The sequence below is a fragment of the Mus caroli genome, unplaced genomic scaffold (assembly GCF_978045245.1).
Source record: "Mus caroli unplaced genomic scaffold, Mus_caroli_1 scaffold_4, whole genome shotgun sequence".
Taxonomy (NCBI): Eukaryota; Metazoa; Chordata; class Mammalia; order Rodentia; family Muridae; genus Mus; species Mus caroli.
Genome location: NW_028227259.1, coordinates 23,105,200 through 23,125,087, shown reverse-complemented (window position 1 = coordinate 23,125,087; position 19,888 = coordinate 23,105,200). Strand labels below are relative to the sequence as shown.

General features: G+C 42.2%; 1 protein-coding gene across 1 annotated transcript in view; it reads left to right on the top strand.

The window, feature by feature from the left end:
- Rheb (Ras homolog, mTORC1 binding) overlaps positions 1-19,888 on the top strand; it is a 39,816-nt gene that overhangs the window by 1,010 nt on the left and 18,918 nt on the right. The window lies entirely within an intron of this gene.

The following is a 19,888-nucleotide window of genomic DNA, read 5'->3' as shown; positions in this document are numbered from 1 at the left end:
ATACATTTAAAGTTGTTCCTAGTAATCACCTTTTTGCCGAATAGAGGTGGTCCTGGGTGGGGTGGGGAGGGAACGCGGTGTCCAGACAGTATTCGGTCCATCGTGTGATACAGGACATTTGAACTTAACCACACTGCAGGGTGAGGCTTTATTGTTTTTGACCGACCGGAACAGGGGACTGTCATGTTCATCTTTAGTGCTGTTTGAAAGATGTAACTGTCTCCAGAAAATGTGCGTTTGATAGGGACCACTGAGAAGTGGAGAAGCAAGTGGAGAGTCTGGCAGTAGAACGCCTTCCCCACTGGACGGACTCCTGCTAGGTGTTTCATTCTGCGTTCTCACCCTGCTTTCCACTGCTGGTGCCAGGGTCTGTGCTCTTTGACCAAGATCAGTCAGGGCCTGCTTACTTTTCACCTTCTCTCCTCAAGAACTGGAGAAACCCCTTAGGAAGGGAATGGAAGATCGGAGACAGTGTGACAGACGGGGGTGCCTAGAGTGGAAAGGTGACACGTGCATAGTGCAGTGCTAAGTGAGGTGTTCATAGTCGGAAAGAGTAGGTGACTGCTTTAACAATTGCAACCCTAGAGTTACACGCACAAAATTACGGTGAGTCCATTCATACCAAGATGGAACTCCTGATGTAACTGGTGTTGGTTGTCTGAGTCACCATACTGTTTTCTGAATTCCCTCCAAATTTGGAGAGTGAGACCATGATGTAACATGGCTATTGATTGAATACCCTCTAATCAGATAACTAATTGAAGATAGTAATCTTGAATGCAAGGTATAAATAAGTCACAAGTATCAGGGCTACCTGTTTTCAATGCAAGAGAATATTCTACCGGTCTGGATTTTATTCTCTTGTAATTTTTGAAATGGCAATGGGTTTAAATAAGTGTAGTGTTATGTCTCCTTTGCTAAGAACTTCTGTCAATAGAAAACCATCCTGATTTTTTTTAGGCAAGGTCTTATGAAACCCAGGTAATCCTCGACTCACTGTATAGCCTAGGCTGGTTTTCCTGGGAAAGCCCCACTAGAGCCAGGATAGATGTGTCTGGCTACTCCTATCCTCCTCCTCACAAACATTCACTCCGGGCTGCTGGTTGTAAGTGTGGTGCTAGCCTGGGGAGGAACACAGGATTGTAGACCTGTATTCAATGCCCCCAGTGTGTTGCAGCCTGTATTCTCTATACTTGTTTTCAAGTGTAATGCCTCAAGTAAGATACTACATTACCCCTAATGTTGCATTTAACTTTAGTTTGCTTTCATATGAAGGACATATTTTCTAGTTTCTGGATTCTTTGTAGAGGAGTAGATTGGTCTTCTCAGCATGTACTAGCCACTCTTCTGGGAATTGTCAGAACTTAGAGATGTGTGTGGTGGCAGACTATAGAAATTTCAGTGTTTCTAGATGTGCGGTGGGGATTGGCAGCCATGTCTTTTTATACTGTTTTCTTGAGTAAATGCTGTTTTTTCTGTTCTGACTAGACTGCTGGGCATTGTTACTTGATGATGCCACAGACTTTTGAGTTTGCCTTCAGCAAAAACTGAAATGTGATTTTTTTTTTTTTCATTATTAGGCTTTCAGGTTATTTAAAATGGTACAGTAAAATTTCCTTCTGCTGTATTTTCCTGATACTTGCAGTAGGGAAGCTTTTATGGACATGTCACCCGTAATTCAGTCTGGCTTTTATGGAGGGCCTTTTGTTAATTTTGGTGGTGGCCATATGTAGCAGTTTCCTCATGGTGCATTGTTGTTACTACAGCTGAGTCCTTAGTGAGGACTCCTCCAGTCAAAATTGTCTTGCATCTGGTAGTCTCTCTGGAATATCTTCCAGAGTGTTGGTAATCTAGTTTGTCATTAGATCATCTTTCCAAAAGTTTATTTGTTGTGTGTATTCCTTGTATTGCTAAGAGGGACGAGATCACAGGGATGTGGTGGAAGTTTATAAAATGAAATGGTTGTGGTTTGGTGAGTGGCAGTTCAGCAGGAGTAGATGAGTCAGCCGGGCAGTGGTGTCGCACGCCCTTAATCCCAGCACTTGGGAGGCAGAGGCAGGCACATTTCTGAGTTCGAGGACAGCTAGGGCTACACAAAGAAACCCTGTCTCGAAAAAGAGTAGATGAGTTAGACCTTGTCAGAACACAGCTGATGCTGTTGGATTCTTCCTAGGGAAAGGTTGGGACCTGACGTGATTGACTGTTCCCCGTAGAACATAATCACAATGGATTCTGACCCATTCAATTATCTGTCCTTTTCTAACATAGTTTGTTTCAGAAATGTGGTGAGGGATAGGATGATAGCTCAGTGAGTAGGGTACTTTCTGTTTAACTGTGAGGACCTGAGTTCCAGTCCCCAGAACCCATGTGAAGCTGTACAAGGCAGTGTGGTGGTGGGGACAGACTGGAGAACTGGGGCTTACTAGCCACCTGCCTGTCTAGAAAATGGAGATCTTGAGTTTCAGGTTGAGAGACCCTGTCTCAAGGGAATCAAGTGGAGAGTGACAGAAAACCTGACATCTCTTTCTGACCTCTGCGCTCACACACACCTGTACACATGTGGTTATACCACACTCAAAAGAAGTTTAGTACGTGTGTGTGTTTTAAGAAATTGTGGTTTAGCCGGGCAGTGGTGGTGCATGCTTTTAATCGCAGCTCTTGCAAGGCAGAGGCAGGCAGATTTCTGAGTTCGAGGCCAAGCCTGGTCTTCAGAGTGAGTTCCAGGACAGCCAGGACTACATAGAGAAACCCTGTCTCCAAAAAAAGAAAAGAAAGAAAAATCGTGGTTTAAACGTGTACTTCTTTCTAGTGTATGAGATTAATGAATGCTTGGTAGTGTGTGCTATGTATCTACATCAGCAGAGTAGTTCAGTAGTGGCTATTTTTGTGAAGCCTTATCAGTCCTGTTCATTCTTCTGTATAAGAGAATAAGCAGAGCTTACTGTAACTTTTTAAAATATGGAATGCATCTCTCTATGGTTACAATCTTAGTACATGTGCTGCTGAAGTGAACATTTATTATTTTATGAATTTGCTAGAGAAGATCATATACATCAGGCATGTGGAGGTCAGAGGACAGCTTTTGGAAATGGATTCTTTCCTTCCACCACATGGGTTCTGGGGACCCAATTTTGATGTCCATGTGTATCTGTCCATGTGTACCTAAAAGAAAACCTGTGCTCATAGCAGTTAGTTGTCACCACTTAGACCCTGGCGACCATTACTTGCCTTCTGTTTTTATTGATTACTCTGAACATTTCATGTAAAGGCATCATACCTTGTCCTGTTTGTGGCTGGATTAATATTTCATTAATGTGAGTTTATACTACATTTTCCTCTTAGATAAATGAGTTGTTTCTACTTGTCTGTTAAAAATAATGGTGTTATAAACACTCCTGTACAAACATTCCTTTGTTTTCATTTCTCTTGGTTGTTCCCTAGGAATGGAATTGCTGGGAGATGGGGTATTTCTGGTTTTGACATTCTACATCAGCTCTCTTTACATTAGGATTGGAATTGTCTCCATCTTTACCAACTCTGTCTGCTTGGCTTTAGCAGTCTAATAGGCTTAAAGGATATGTGATTTACAAACAATTTCTTCCATCCTTGGTGGTGAGGGTTGCTTCTATTTTTCTTAGCTTGGTGCTCAAGATTCAGGTTAGGGCCTTGCTGGAGGTCTGGTTCAATTGTTTTCTCTTTTGCTCTTTTTGCTTTTGGTGTCACATCTAGGCACTCACAGTCTAATGAGAAGCAGTGTAGCTTTGCTGCTGCTGCTTCTGAATGTTTTATATTCAGCTCCTCCTTTTAGGTTTATGATTTGCTTGAGGTTGGTATGTGTGTTGTCAGAGAAGGGTACAGCTTGTCTCAGCCTGTTAGAAAACTTTCCTCATTGAATTCCTTAGAGCAAAATGAGATGTGCATAGATTTCCCCTCCACTGCTCTTTACTGACCTGTTTGTCTTCACACCAGTCCACAGTCCCTCTGACATCACTGTGGTGTCATCAGTAGGGACATAGGAGTCTTCTAACTTTAGGGATTTGGATTTTTTTTTTCAAGATTAATGTGCCTATTTTTAGCCCTTTGTATGTAGGACTAATTTGCCAGTTTCTGCCCTTAAGCATCCTAGATTTTGATAGTATGTTCTTCAGATCTGAAAGAATCTTTTTATTATTTAGATTGGTTTACTTTGTGTATGAGTGTTTTGCATGGGTACATTCAAGTCTTTAAGACAAGAGGCCATTCCTCTGGAAGTGTATGTAGTTACTGGTGATTAAGAACTACTGTGTGGGTGCTTGGAAATGAACCTGGGTCCTCTGCAAGAGCAGCAAATGTTCTCAACCACTGAGCCATTTCTTTAGCCCTTCCCCCGGGAAAGAATCTTTTAATAACTAATTTTTTTAAAGCAATGAATTTTCATCTGTTCCTAATTTCATTCCAGTATGAGGCAAAAAAAAAAAAAAAAAAAGTTCAAAATGGGTGATTGGGATGGGGTGTGTCGGTTTGTTTATGGTTTTTCAAGACAAGATTTGTCTTTGTAGCCCTGGCACAGAGATCCACCTAAGTGTTGGGATTAAAGATGTGTACCACCACAACCTAGCTGAAAACAGGTGAATTTTTAATAGCTCTTTTTTTAGGTGGTGGCGTATTTTTGGTGTGCACTGAACCTCTCTAAGTAGCAATCACCTGCATCTTTTATTAGTAATTTATTTGAAACAACCTGGGTTAGAGGACAGCTTCTGGAAGTTGGTTTTCTTGTGTGCATTCTGCAGTCTTGTTATCTGTTCCCTTTGAATTGAACCCCATTGTTCTGCTTTATACTCTGAATAGCTTTATACCTGACTGATTCTGTCCTGTGGAACTTAGATCACTGGTCCCGTTACACAGATCATCCATATGTTGGTATGTTTAATATGCAGATACCTTAAAATTCCATTAGCTGCTGAGTGTGATAGTACATGCCTTTAATCAAAGCACTCAAGAGGCAGAGGCAGGCAGAACTCAGAGCCGGGGCTGTTACACAGAGAAACCTATCAGAAAAGAAAAAAGATTAGATTTACCAATGCCGTCACCAACCTCAGAAAAATCTTAAGTATTGATATGTTGTTAAAAGCTTTTCTGGGAAACCAGGCGTGGTGGCACACACCTTTAATCCCAGCACTCGGGAGGCAGAGGCAGGTGGATTTCTGAGTTTGAGGCCAGCCTGCTCTACAAAGTGAGTTCCAGGACAGCCAGGGCTATACAGAGAAACCCTGTGTCGAAAAACAAAAAAAAAAAACAAAAAACAAACAAAAAAAAACTTTTTCCGGGGGTTAGAAAGATGGCTCAGTGCTTAAGATCACTGACCTTGGCCTTGGGTCCTAGCATCTCCATGCAAGCTCACAACAGGCTATAACTCCAATTCCAAGGGAGTTTAATGCCCTCTTAGTACACACCTATAATACACAAAAATTCATGCAGGCAAAACACTCAAATACATTAAAAACACTTTTAATCTAAAAAATATTTGTTAACACTTTTCCAGGCTGGGACTGACATGCAGGCCCACAATCCTAGCTACTTGTGAGTCTAAGGGAGGAAGATCACAAGTTCAAGGCTGGCCCTAGTAACTCCAGAATAAAAACAGAGGCCAGCAACATAGCTTATTGGTATTGCATCTGCCTCATATGTTCTAGGCCCTGTCTTAATTCCCAGTACCACTAGAGGGGAATGGGAGGGGCTTCCTTGATAGATGTAGTTTTGACATTGTACTATGGGTTTTTACCTGACTGGTGACCTCCTTTGTCCACTCAAGAGGGTGGGAGAACAGTAAGGGAAATAGGGTCTTAGCTCAGGCTAGCCTAAAACTTTCAGTAAACTTCCCTGCCTCTGCCTCCAAGTGTTGAAATTACATGAACAAGGTTGTGCCAGATGAGATCTATTTCTTTAATGTCTTTAAAAAGCCAGCTTTAAACTAATGATTGTCTTTCTTCTACATAAAAGATGTGATGAAGTGGCTGGTGCAGAGGTCTCAGTTACTCTGTGCTTGTCTTGGAGACAGCCATAGGTCTGTGTGTACAGCAGTGCTTATTCAGACATCCCATCGCATCAAGCAAAATGGTTTCTTTTTTCTTTTCTTTTTTTCCCAGTTTGTTTTGGTTTGTTTACTGTGTGTGGTGGCACTCCTGTGTCAGGGTCAATGAACAACTTTTAGGAATCTCTTACTTCTTTCAACTTTTTCCAGACTTGCACAGCAAGCACCTTTAGCTGTTGAGCCACCTTGTTGGTCCCCTTGGAGAATACTAAAAGATGTGCAAGGGTCAAGACCCAGTAAACGTAATCACTCTTACTGTGTTCTTAAGGCTGTTGAACGTGGCTTTTCCCTCTGAGAGTGTGGTGATAGAATAAAATGATTCACTGCTTGGTTTGTACCTGCTGTCTTGGTTCTTGCTGAGGGATGCCCACACAGGCATTACCATTGCATTTACATCTTTTGTACAATGTAAGCATAATGCTGTGGCTGTCTTGGTGATGTTTCCATCTTATGCATCCTGAGAAGGTCCAGAAGTCCAAAGACCAGCCAAAGATCTTGCTACTCACTGTTGTATAAAGTTGAATCAAAAGTGGGTGCATTGTAGGTACAATTAGCAAGGATATGTGTAAGACCTGCCCTAGGCGAGATTCCCTACTATTCTAAGAGGCAAGGAGGGTTTAGTGAGGCAAGAAAGATCTTGGCATGATTGAGAATGAAAGGAAACTGGGGGTGGTAAAGTATAATGAGGTGAGAGTAAGAAATGAAGTTGGGAAGGCGGTCACAAGCTACAGGGCCTCAAAGGAACTTTGGAAAGTCGTTCATGCTGTGTAGGAAGCAGTGAGTTGCAAAAGAAACTCTGTGCAGCTCCTGTGGCCTCGCTGATGCTTGCTGGATATGTTGTCTTTATACTTGATAATGCTGAGGTTTCCAAAGATTCAATAAAATTGCCGGCGGTAGCATGCTAACAGTGTACTTATTGAAACGTGGTGTATATAAATACCAGCATCACTGAAAGCTGGGGGAGTTACATAAATTAAAATAGCAGCTGGATCACAAAATGAGAAGCAGCTGCCTCTACCTGTTGTAACATTCGACGTCATTATTGTGCAGTATTTTTCTTAATTGAAGGTACAAAATAATGAGCTGTTAATAACATCTAGTACTGTCCGTAAGTGGACTGTTACCTAGTTCACTAAATGGAAAATGAATTTGGTCATCGTTGTGAGGGTGGGAAGCAGTGTAAATGAAACAGGGTTTCTCTGTGTAGCCCTGGCTGACCTGGAACTCACTCTGTAGACCAGGCTGGCCTCGAACTCAGAAATCGACCTGCCTCTGCCTCCCAAGTGCTGGGATTAAAGGCGTGTGCGCCACCACGCCCGGCCACATTAACTCTTAATACTTGATAAACTGCTCTCAGGATTCTTAAACTTATTGAAGCAAACTGCTTAGTATTTTTATGTCATATGAATTGCTTCATTGATAGCGCAAAATGCAAAGAACTTTGAATATCGTTATTACATTTCATAATTGCTAAATTTTCTCGGGCTTCTGAAGTTCCCTATAGGGTATGGGGCCTTTCTTTTTTTTTTTTAAATAACCATGGTTGTCCTGGAACTCACTACATAGACCAGTCTGTCTTCCAGCTGACAGAGATCTGCCTGCTTTTGCCTTCTGAGCCCTGGGATCAAAGGTGTGTGCCACCATACCAGGCTGGGAATTTTAATATAATTGATATTAGTTCAGAACAGGAAGCTTCTAGTCTTTGTATTTTCTTGTGGGTAGTTAGAGAAGAGTGATGGGCTCTTGATGAAATCAACTCCAAGGGTCCTGATGACTTTGTTTCTTAACTGTAATATCACCCTGTAATGAGTCCAACTTACCATTTCTCTTGTGCTTGTTTGCAGAAAGACTTGTGATGGATTTTTAAAACATACATTTTTTAAAACAATTTTGTTAAATTTGGTTTTTCTTTCAAAGTTAAATGTTAACTACATCATTTGTAAGCAATATGAAAATGCCAGCTTTTGGAGGCTGGTGAGATGGCTTAGTGGGTAAGAGCACCCGACTGCTCTTCCCAAGGTCCAGAGTTCAAATCCCAGCAACCACATGGTGGCTCACAACCATCCGTAATAAGATCTGACTCCCTCTTCTGGAGTGTCTGAAGACAGCTACAGTGTACTTACATATAATAAATAAATCTTTTAAAAAAAGAAAAAGAAAAAAAAGAAAATGCCAGCTTTTACCATTAACTTTTCTGAGTATGTGTAAATACTTATAAGTGTGTGTGTGTGAGTGTGTGTACACACCATGTACATATATGTACCTGCAGTCACCATAGGATGTTGTCAGAGGACAACCTAAGGTAATCAGGTTTCTTTTCCTTCCATCATGTGGGTTCCAGTGGTGGAACTTGGGTAAACTGGGTTGGCTCAGGCACTCTTATCTGCCAAGCCCTGTCTTGCTATCCCCTATTTGGCTGGTTTTAAAATCGATAAGTCACATCTGAAACCTACTGTAAAGATATTAAACTATGGTTTCTATGTTTGACTACAGCTTTTATAAGTGTATATTTTATAATTAAAATATACATGTAGGCATGATGGTGCACTCCTTGAATCCTGTACTCTGGAGACAAGAGGCAGGTGAACCTTGTGAGTTGGAGGCCAGTCTGGTCTACAGAATGACTTCCAAGCCTGTCAGAAACACACCCCCCCTCCCCCTCCTCTCTCGCCAAAAGTTCACCCATAGTAACTAATCTCCATGGCATGAATGGCAGTGGGAAAATATCCTGCATTTTCCAATCCCTCTGTTGAGAAACTCTTGTGTTAATTAGGGAACTGCCCTGGGCCTTATAGTCTTGGGTAGGGATAAGAATGTCCGGTACTCAGTACTTACTACCTGAGGGCCCAGCAGTACCACTCCTGGGCATATGTATGCCCAGGACATTTCTTGAGGGGTGGGGGAGTGGGAAACCAAACACACAAACTCTAAAGTGTATCGGTTAAGAAGCAGATTCTTTGGGGAATCTTGACAGTGTTTTCTCTGTGAGAACCAACTCATCCAAACTGATCCACCGGTAGGACTTTCCCCTCAGCTTTGCATGTCAGTTGAATGTTGCCAGCCCTACAAGAAGAGCCTTTTCCCTGGAGCTTCCCTGACATGGTGGGCATGCTTTTGGTGGAAGAGTCCAGGGTTTATCAACCATCCATCAGGATTTCAAGTCTCTGCACACCTTGGCACACTGCACTGTTGGTTGAAGGGGTTTAAAGTGCTATCTATGTGTTACTTAAATGGGCGTTGGCTAAATTCTTGAGGGCATTCTCTATTCATGTGGCAAGCATAGAACTGGTGTGTAATCACTAGGCTAGGGAAATCCTTGAGAGAAACAGTCAGAGGGAGAGCTTAGATAGCTATGGGGGTGGAGGAGTGTCTCTCAAGAAAGGACATAAAGGAGCAAAATGTTGAGTGGGGGAGGAAGGTGGAACTGATTGAGCTTTTCGCTCAGTGAAGAACAGCTTTGTAGACCCTATTAAGTTGTAGACTTTCCGGAAAGGATTTTAATCAACAAATATAGTTATCATTTATACTAGGGATTTGGCAAGCCAAATAATAATCTCAAGCTTTTCGGGCTAGATGCCTCCTATTGGAACTACACTCCTCTGCCCTTATAGTGTAAAAGCTTAGGAAGGCAATACACCAACAAATGTCTATAGCTGTGTCTCGCTGAAATCATATAATGGGTTTGAAATTGGAATTTTATCTGATTTTCAGGTATAAAGTACTAGCTTTTTTTCCTTGGGGCCATTGAAAGAAAAACATGCACACCTGCTTTTAACTAATAGACTGTACAAAAAAAAAAAACAGATTCTGTGCCAAATTTGGCCCCCAGATCATAATTTGTTTTACATCTCCAGAAAAATTATGTGAAGAAGGTGGGGCAGTCAGAAAGACTGAGTTGTTGTGGGCCAATGCAGCATGTCCCTCTGGTAGGGACTGTGCTAGCTAGTGTGAGCCGGCAGTTTTGCCTTTGGTTAAAAGAAGAAAACCCAGCAATAGGACCAAGGGCTAGAGGGATAAGATTCATTTTTGCACCTGCCACATTTCACACCTGCCTGGCTTCTGGCTATAGAGATCCTAGCAATGACCTCACAGTTCTGGGACAGGCTGGCCGTGTTGGGAACTAATGTTTTCTGCTCCTGATAACTAAATGTCAACCAAGTGTTGATCCAGCATCCCTTCTCATTTTAGGGTTGGTTGTTTTATTGTCACACCAGGGACAAGTGAAGTTTCAGAGCCCAGTGGACTGAGTCAGCCAAGCAGGGGTGCGGAGCAACAGTCAGCCTTCTTAATGCTGTGACCCTTGAATACAGTCCCTCATGTTATGATGACTTCCCACCATAAAATTATTTTTGTTTCTACTTTATTTGTAATTTTGCTAGTTATAGATTGTAATGTAAATATCTGGTTTCTGATGGTCTTAGGGAACCCTGTGAAAGGGTTGTTTGACACCCCCATCCCCAAAGGGTTGAGACCCACAGGGTGTTTTTCTCATTACTGTCAGGATAAGTTTTATTTCTAGACAATTTCTTTCTTGGTTTCTACTGCATAGATATGTGAATGACTGAATAGAAATTTTAGTTTTAAGATAGTTACATTATACCTTTCTAAAGGTATTCTGGGATTAATTTATATAAATTTAGTTTATACAAATAGGATACCTTTAGCCCAGTATATCCAAAGTACTTTCATTTCAACATATAATTTAAAAATATTTTTCATGCAGCCAGGCAGTGGTGGCGTACACCTTTAATCCCAGCTCTTGGGAGGCAGAGGCAGGCGGCTTTCTGAGTTCAAGGCCAGCCTGGTCTACAGAGTGAGTTCTGGGACAGCCAGAGCTATACAGAGAAACCCTGTCTCGAAAAAACAAAAAATAAAAATAGTTTTCAACTAAATCTCCAAACTCTTCATGTACACACGTCAGAGCCACCTACTGTGTTCCTTAACCATTGTCCTGTGTGAGCGACTCCAGGACAGTACTGGGCAGCAAAGCTGTATTAAGAACTGAATTAATGTTGGAGTAAACTTGGTATATCTTTAACAACTTTTGAAGAAATTTTCTTACAAATATGATTGTTTAGCTGACATGGGTATTTTAAGCAATCTTAAATTTTATGCTCTTTAATCAAAATTGGTATTTTATTTTTTGTCTTTTTTTTTTTTTAACCTGCACATGTTTGATACAGCACACATGTTGAGATCAGAGGAAGTTATTTCTTTCTAACATGTGGGTCAGACTTGGTTGTAAGCACTCTTGGATACTGAGTTACCTTTCCAACCTCTTTTTTTGACCCCCTGTTTTTCTAAGGAAGGGCTCTTTTGCATGCCTAGCTTGCCCACCTGTTTTGGACCAAATCTAGGAATGTTTATTCTTCCTTGACAGATATTTAATTACCTGTAGTTTATTAAAGTCTGTTCTTTATTTCCTTGGCTTATCTGTAAATCATCCTAGAAAAATGAATATTCTATTTTGAAAATCAATTCCCAAAACTCTGACATTTAATAAATTCCTCATTTATATAATGAGTCATTCATTCTTGTTTCCTCAGAAGCATTTTCTGGTAGCATAATGCTTGGCAGTAGTAGGTACACAGTGGTATTTGAATGAATCATTTTTTGAACCAGTTTTACTTATTTTCCTTTGTATTTATCATTTATAACTATACTTTAACCCCTCCACCCGCTTTTTACTCTCTACCAACATCTGTTTTTAAAGTTTGGGAATGGGTGTGAGAAAATGAAAATGATGTCAACCCTGCTTAACTCACAGGAACAAGCGAGACAACCCATGTGAAAGTGTTTTGCAAACTCTAATAAATGTGTCTCACGTTGAGTCTTGTTAAACAGTTTGGACTGAGGATGTAGTTGCTAGAATACGTGCCTACCAGCATGAAGCCCTGGGCTCTGACCCCTAGCATCATGCAAAATCCCATGTGCTGGTGCATGCCTGTAATCCAGGATTGGGGAGGTAGCGGCAGAAGAATCAGATGGTCAAGGTCCTCCACTAAGCAGGGGGTGAGTGGGCAGTGTTTATTCAAACCAAGCAAGGTGGTACACAATTGCAATCCCAGCACTTGAGGCAACATGCCCATGAATTTAAGGACAGTCAGCCATGTAGCAAAAAAATAAGGAAAAAAACTTTGTATTGTTGGCGTTCATGTCCTCATCAGACCCTGTGCTGACAACGGTGCTCATGTTAACAGTCATGGTGACCACTTTCTCACAGTATACATGAGTTCCAGTGTGGCTCCTTTGAAATGAGGATGCTGACACAGGTATGCATTTTTAAAATACGTTCTCGGTGACTCTAGCTGTGTATGAATACCTTCAGCTCAGGGTAACAAGACGACCAGCCAGATGGCTTAGTGTGTAAAGGTGCTTTCCAGAAGCCTGGTGACCTGAGTTCAAGCCCCAGAACCTACATAAAGACGGAATACACTGAGGAATTAGACTGTTTTCTTAAGGTGGTGGTTGTAGGTTCTCCTTCAAGATTCAATGACTTAACTAGTCAGTACTAGGCATGGTTTCCTCCTTGTCAAGATGGTCTTAGGTCCAATTAGAGAGCTGTTGGTTACTGCCAAGTAATTCGTGCCTGTACTTAGTGTTATGGTGCCATGTTGGTCATTGTTGGGGTTCATAGGCATCATAGCTGAGTAGGGCTGTTGCTTACTTCCCTTGGAAGCTTGCCCGCCCGGTGCCTGGTATCATGAAAGATTGCCCTCAGGAAGGCAGCCTTCAGGTTAGATCCTTCTGGGGCCTCTGAATTCTGTCTGAAGTACAAGGTCTCTTCAGCAATAAGGACTGACCTTCCACCTCCAGGGGGCAGCTCTAACAACTTTTAAGAGGACTTTCAAGTGCCAGGGGTTAGGGTTTGTTCTATATTCTATGAATCTTTTGGGGCAGCATTGTTAGATCAGGTGGGAATTTTTTTTTTTTTTTCCGAGACAGGGTTTCTCTGTGTAGCCCTGGCTGTCCTGGAACTCACTCTGTAGACCAGGCTGGCCTCGAACTCAGAAATCCGCTTGTCTCCGCCTCCCGAGTGCTGGGATTAAAGGCGTGCGCCACCACTCCCGGTGGGATTTTTAATTTAAATTCTATATGTATATTTATACACTAACTCACGTACTATATGTATGTAGTTAATAGTATCATTCTTAATTCTTAATACCTGTGAGACTTCCCACCCCCAGCTTCATTATGTTCTTCCACCTCCCATGTCCTTCCCCTCCCCCAGTTTTGTCATTTTCCCTTCAGACCACGTGTGTCATGCTGTTCCCTCCCTTCTCTATTGCCCCTGACCCCCACCCCAATAGTGGTCCCTTTTTACTTTGCTGGTTTCTGCAGGTACTCCACAATGTTTTGAACATACTTCCCTGCAGGTCCATAGCTTATATTTTCATTCACTTAGTTCATTAAGAGGGGATGACTTAAGTCGTAGAACAGTTTTTGTATCTGTATATGCGTGGTTCCGCCTGATATGTAGGTAGGGGCCAGAAGTTGATGTTGAGACAGCTGGTCACATGATCGGTGCTTGGGAAGCAGGAAGTGGTGAGTGTTGGGATTCTGTGGGACTTTGCCCTTTTCTCCTTTTACTCATCCAGGACCCCAGCCTACAGGATGGTGCTATACACATGCAGGGTGGGTATTCCATTCTCAGTTAACTCTCTCCAGCACCCTCATGGCCATAACCAGAGCTCTGTCTTATAGGTGACTGAAATACCATCAAATTGACCACCACACTGTTTTGTCTCATTAGTGGAGTCTCCGTCTGTCTAGGAATGTAACTTGAGGTTCATAATGTTTGGGTTTTTCTTATTTCTTCTAGATTACTCCATCTCACTTTCTTTCTCCTCAGCCTTTAATCTCTCCCTACCTTATATCCCTAGTGAGGAACTTGGTTCCTGTGGTCTGTGACTTGTTCTATTCTGTGTGTCACTCCTACCTCAAACACTCAAAGAATGTTCTCCTTTGGGTTTCTGACTGTCTTCTTCCTTATAAGAGTCACTCAAGCCAGTTACAAGCAGGCTCTGCCAGTTCCTGTTCCTTTTACAAAGACCTTAAAGGTTTACTGAGGGATGGAATGTTCCCAAGCTTAGAACTACAGAAATATAGCTAATAGGAGAAGTGGGGTGAAGATAGATGGCGTGCAAGGTAACCGTGGCTACAGAAGTACAGAAGTGTCTGTAAGCAGAACTGCAGTTTTGTAGGAATGTCAGCCCCTCAGAGACACCTAGAAGTCTCAGCTCATCGGCTGGTAGTTTTGTGGTTTGTGTTTGGTTTGGGGGGGTGTGTGTTTGTGTGTTTCCCAGTAGTTTTTACTTGCATCCTTTTGATGAGCTTGTATTCTTTCAATCTAATCTGCAGGTTTTGTCTTGCTGAAGTTTGTCTTTTTTGAAGTTAGAAAGCGAGTTCACCTTAATTGCCTCTGTAGTTTTGATCTCTGATCTTTTTCTTCAAGGCTCTTCTGAATCTGTACACTTCCTTATTTTGGTTGGTTTTCTGCAGGACACACAGATAAACATGCATCTCCATGAGTTCATCGAACTTGGGTTAGTGGAGTAGAGTTTTAAGTGGCTAAGATCTTTTTCTGTCGCCTACACTATTCTATTATTCATGGTCAAGTATGTAACACACAGCTGTTGCGCTGCCCTAGCAGAGTGTCTGTCTGACAGCAGACAGAACCACACGCAGCTGTGCTCCTTGGGATTCTGCAATATTTCAGAGACAGATGTGGAACCAGCTTTGTGGCATAGAGTGAACCAGGAAGGAAGGAAATCTGTCTAGAACTATTGGAGGCGGCTGAGTAGAGCTAGTTAAGAGAACAAGGGGATAGAAAAACTTCTGGGTTTTGCAGATGATGTCAGATAGGCAGGTGTGCTTTCACAGGCTGCGTGAACAGTGCTTAATGTTCACCTTGGTACCTCAAGGGTCGTAGCATGTGATAATCATGGCTGTATCAACGGGGCTTAAATGCTTATGCGCTGAGCTGCTGGTGGGAATTAGAGCATTGGAGAACTCCTTGAATGGTAGATGGGATCATAGTTGAACTTGTTGCTCAGTGGCATGGCACAGGGATAGACTTGCTGATGTACTCCTGTACTAGAGCTTCCTGTCAAGGAGGTTTGAGTAGGCTTGATAACAAGTGCATGCTCTGTGGTGCTAGGCTGCTGGGGGTACACTTAGAACATAAAACTGCTAGTGCAGAAGAAAAAGGAGCTACAGAGGTGGGACCTAGAGAGTATCTGGCTTGTAAATGCTAAGGCCCAAAGATACTAAACAGGCTCACAATAACAACTCATTAGATTAGGATCACAGATTTATCAGAAGGCTCACAGAAAGGAAATTGGAGGCCCCTGACAAAGGAGTACTAGAAAATGATTTATCTTGGGAGTGAAGTGAAACCTGAGGTTAGAGACTGAGAGTCAGGGTTACAGTAGTATATCTGAGTCAGAGTGCTAACCATTACAGCATGGGACACCCTTCTATAAAGTATATTTCTACCCTTTTGAATTAAAACCTATAGTAATAAACTTCATATGATCACCCAGTTATAAATATGTCCAAAACTGAAGTTCCCCAACACTTTTATTTGCATTCCAGGCCAGTGTTCCTATTTCTTACAGAAACAATGTGGGCCATGCCTCAGTAAGTGAATCTCATGACCCAGTGGTTCATGCCCCCACTTTGAAAACGTTGCTTCAGAGTTGGTCTGGATGGGGTGATGATTGCTGGAAAGAATGTGTGCTGGCAGAATGCCCAAGACAGGTTGACCCTCAGCAGGTGCTCAGGCACAGGGACAGTAGTTTGGGTCACGGTGACCAGCCCTCACTTCCTGACATGTCTAGGACACAGGTAACCAAAGTGCTGTAGAGGCAAGGTTACTGTGATAGACATACTACTGGGTTTTGCTACAGCGTTAGGTTGTACATAGGATATCAGTTTGCCTGTATGTTCAGAGTTAGGGGTAGAGCGAGGTTGTCACTCAGAGTTAGGGTTTCTGCTTAGTGTGTTTAAGTCCCTGGGTTCAGTCTTCCAGCATTTCACAGAAGAGGAGTCATTGGAATGGTTGTGCCTGCCCCAGATTTAGTACAGTAGTTGTAAAGGATAACCTCTACTGCCTGATGACTTGATCCCCTAGTTAGAGCAAGACCCTGCCCTACCCATCTTAGCCTCATGAACCAGAATGGTTTTTTTTGTTTGTTTGTTTGTTTGTTTTTTTAGTTTTTTCGAGACAGGGTTTCTCTGTATAGCCCTGGCTGTCGTGGAACTCACGCTGTAGACCAGGCTGGCCTTGAACCCAGAAATCCGCCTGCCTCTGCCTCCCGAGTACTGGGATTAAAGGCGCGCACCACCACGCCCGGCCGAACCAGAATGTTTTAATAGAGAGTGCTGGGTGGGAAGACAGAGGTATGAAAGTAGTTATATGTCTTTAGGAGAAGAAACATAAAAGCAAGTTGAGAATTAATCTGAAAACAGCTAAGTGGTTATATAAGTGATACACCTTTTTTTGTAATCACAAAGCATGGGAATCAATAATAACCTTGAAAGTACAGCTTTAGAGAAGATAGAGTGGAATGTTTACCATGTTATTTTATCATGGCAAAACAAACCAACATGATCCCCTTCTTATCTAGTGAAAGTTGAGATTTTTTTTCTTTAATTTTTCTGTAGTTTTTAAAACAAAGTTGTTTTATTAGGAAGAGGAGTCTGTGGAAGCTAACTGTGCGACTTGAGGCTGGTTCTTTTCATAACCTTTATAATGTGTGCTGTTGATTGCTGATGGGTTTTCCTGTAACATTTCTCAGACACCTCTCCCTACCCCCCACCCCCCAAGTTTTAGTTTTAGCTTCTCTTGTGTACAAATTTAGAGCATGGCCATCTTTGCAGACTCACAAATCGCTAGTGTTTTTAGAAGTTAGATTTGCTAGAGACAGAAGCCAAAGTAAATGTCAGGTCTTGTGAGGGGATTCATAAACCTTGGCTATAATGAAGAATACAATTTGATTTTTAGTAGCTGCCAACCTAGCGCACACAGAACTTGACTTTTCCACAAGAGCTGAACTGGTGTTTCAGAGGTGTCCCTGGAAGCGACAGTACAGAAGCAGCGCTGAGCGCACTTGAACACAGGATGACTAGTCTGTGTTGGCTAGTAGATTTCATTGCAGAGCAGCTAAGTGGAACCTCTTGTCTTGGTTTCAGTAATTAGTGATCTCCTCCTTAAGAGGAAAGTTCAACAAGGGAGGAGAGACCCAAGGGAGACCCAGCTGCTTACAGCCTCGTTTCTCCTGACAAATAATACCTTTCCTCCAGGGGCCAGTCGGAAGGACATATTCAATTAGCATCCTAAAGAGTCAGGGTTTAAATTCTGTTACCCAGCTGACTTCTCAGGATGACAGCAACTGACTGTTCTTTGTTGGGATTTTTGGCTAGACTGCTTCATGTGGTTTTACCAGATGACTTGTTACTACATCAGGTTAACTTTCCTTATTAGAATACAATGGGTACTTCTGAATATGCTACAAGAAGTTTATTTTTAAAATGCAGTGTCTCTTCACAACTGGTCAAGATGCAGAAGATAAGTGTCTTTAGAGCGTTCGGCTATAAATGGAAGATCTGTATCATACTGTGTCCCCACAAGGCTCAAGGAACATCTAAAAGAGAAGACAGAAAGATTTAAAAGACAGAGGTCAAAGAAGGCTGGTATAAAACTGTCTCTGCATTCATGAACTCAGAGCTGCTGTGGTTGCCCCAACAAGACCTAGATCAAGCAAGTTAACAGCTCTTGACAGCTGATAGCTGCTTGGAAAGTTGGGGGCAGGAGTGAGGTTAGGGTGTTTTGTTGTTGTTGTTTGTTAGTTTTTATGAATGTGGGCCATGGTAGGTTGACCATGCTCCTGTGAATGGCCTCATACCCATGCATATATGGGCAGCACTAGTTGGACTCTGGATTTTTTTAAAAGGAGTGGGAGTCAGGAGGAAACTGAGGGGAACCCAGGAGGAGTTTGATGGTGATGTGATGAAATCTATCTACTGTATGCATATATGAAATCTCAAAGAATAAATTTAAGAGATATTTAACTTTAAATATATGTGTGTGTGCATGCATACATATATGGGTTTTTTTTCTCTTCTCCCCTTTTCCCCCCTCTTCCCTCAGCCCTTAGAATGCTGATTACAAATTGTATAACCACAACTGGCTTTCTTCCACTATTTTAATCTAGGCCTACACTGAAAATTGCAACAAAACTTTGTGATTCTTCTTTCATTTTTAATTCTTGATCATTTAACTTTAGAGAGGAAAAAAAAATCCCCTCCCTTCTTTCCATTTGTTAGGAAACACGAAAACTGATCCTTCCTCCATCTCCTAGGATATTTAAAATACCCTTCAAAGGCTTGGTCAGAAATATCTCGGGCAGAAGGGATGGCTCAGCAGGTAGAAGCTTTTCCTCCAAGCCTGAGAATCAGAGTTCCATTCCTGGGACCGTATGGTGGAGGAGAGAACCAGCTGCCCCAGGTTGTCCTCTGACCTCCATGCAAGCACTATGGCATGTGCCTGCCTCTACTTGAATACATGTGTGCAAATAAATAAATGTAATTAAAATGTTTTTATAAAGAACTTTTTCTCTTCATTCTTTCTAATTAAACTAACTTCTCTGACTCCAAGTAGTTGTATTAGATGTATATATAGACTTTTCTTTTGGTAGCCAGGCAGTGGTGGCGCACACCTTTGATCCCAGCACTCGGGAGGCAGAGGCAGGTGGATTTCTGAGTTCAAGGCCAGCCTGGTCTACAGAGTGAGTTCCAGGACAGCCAGGGCTATAGAGAGAAACCCTGTCTCGAAAAACAAAACAAACAAACAAAAAAAGAATTTTCTTTTGGGAGGAAGGCTGGAGTAACAGTTCAGTTGTTAAGAGCACCAGTGTTCTTCCAGAGGAAGAGAGTTTGGTTGCCAGGACCCTCGTGGCAGCTCAGCTCACCCACCATCTGTAAATCCAGTTCCAGATTTCCCAACCTCTCAGTTTTACATATAACATAAGAGGGATTGTTTTTATTTTTATTATTTTTTTTTATTTTTGACTTTTTTGGTTTTTCGAGACAGGGTTTCGCTGTGCAGCCCTGGCTGTCCTGGGACTCACGCTGTAAACCAGGCTGGCCTCGAACTTAGAAATCCACCTGCCTCTGCCTCTGCCTCCCAAGTGCTGGGATTAAAGGCATGCGCCACCATCACCCGGCTTAAGAGGTTTTTTTTTTCCTTTGCTGTCTTTGTTCCTGAAAACAGTACCTAAACTTTGTGTTAAATTCTTCTTTATTGATATGATAACATGTCTAACCTGGATTCATTTGAACACAGTCCTCTTAACTTTGTGTAGTCCCTGAACTATTGTATCATGGACAGACCCATGGTTGGTGCTAATAAGTGCTAATGAAATTGTTCTTTTGTTAAACTGTCTGAATAGAAGAGATGAGAACTGAGTTTTGTTTTTTTTGTTTTTTTTTCCACTTAGAAATGAATGTCTGTGGTGTGTCAGGCTGATCTCAGAGAACTAAGAGAGTGATTGTGCCAAATGGGGAGTCGAGATGACAGATGGCTGTAGAAAGACTGTTGTTGGGGAACAGGTACTCCCTTAGGTAGGGTGGTTTGGGGATAGGTTCCCTGCAGAACTGACATTTGTACTGGACAGAATAACAGGAGTGAGTCATACACTCAGCAATCTGGGAGTGGTAGTAGTGGCTAGGGTAGAGGTCACAGCAGCGGGAGACTTGCAGAGGCAGGATGTTGGTGACTGGACCTGAGAAGGCCCAGACAAGTGGAACGGTTGG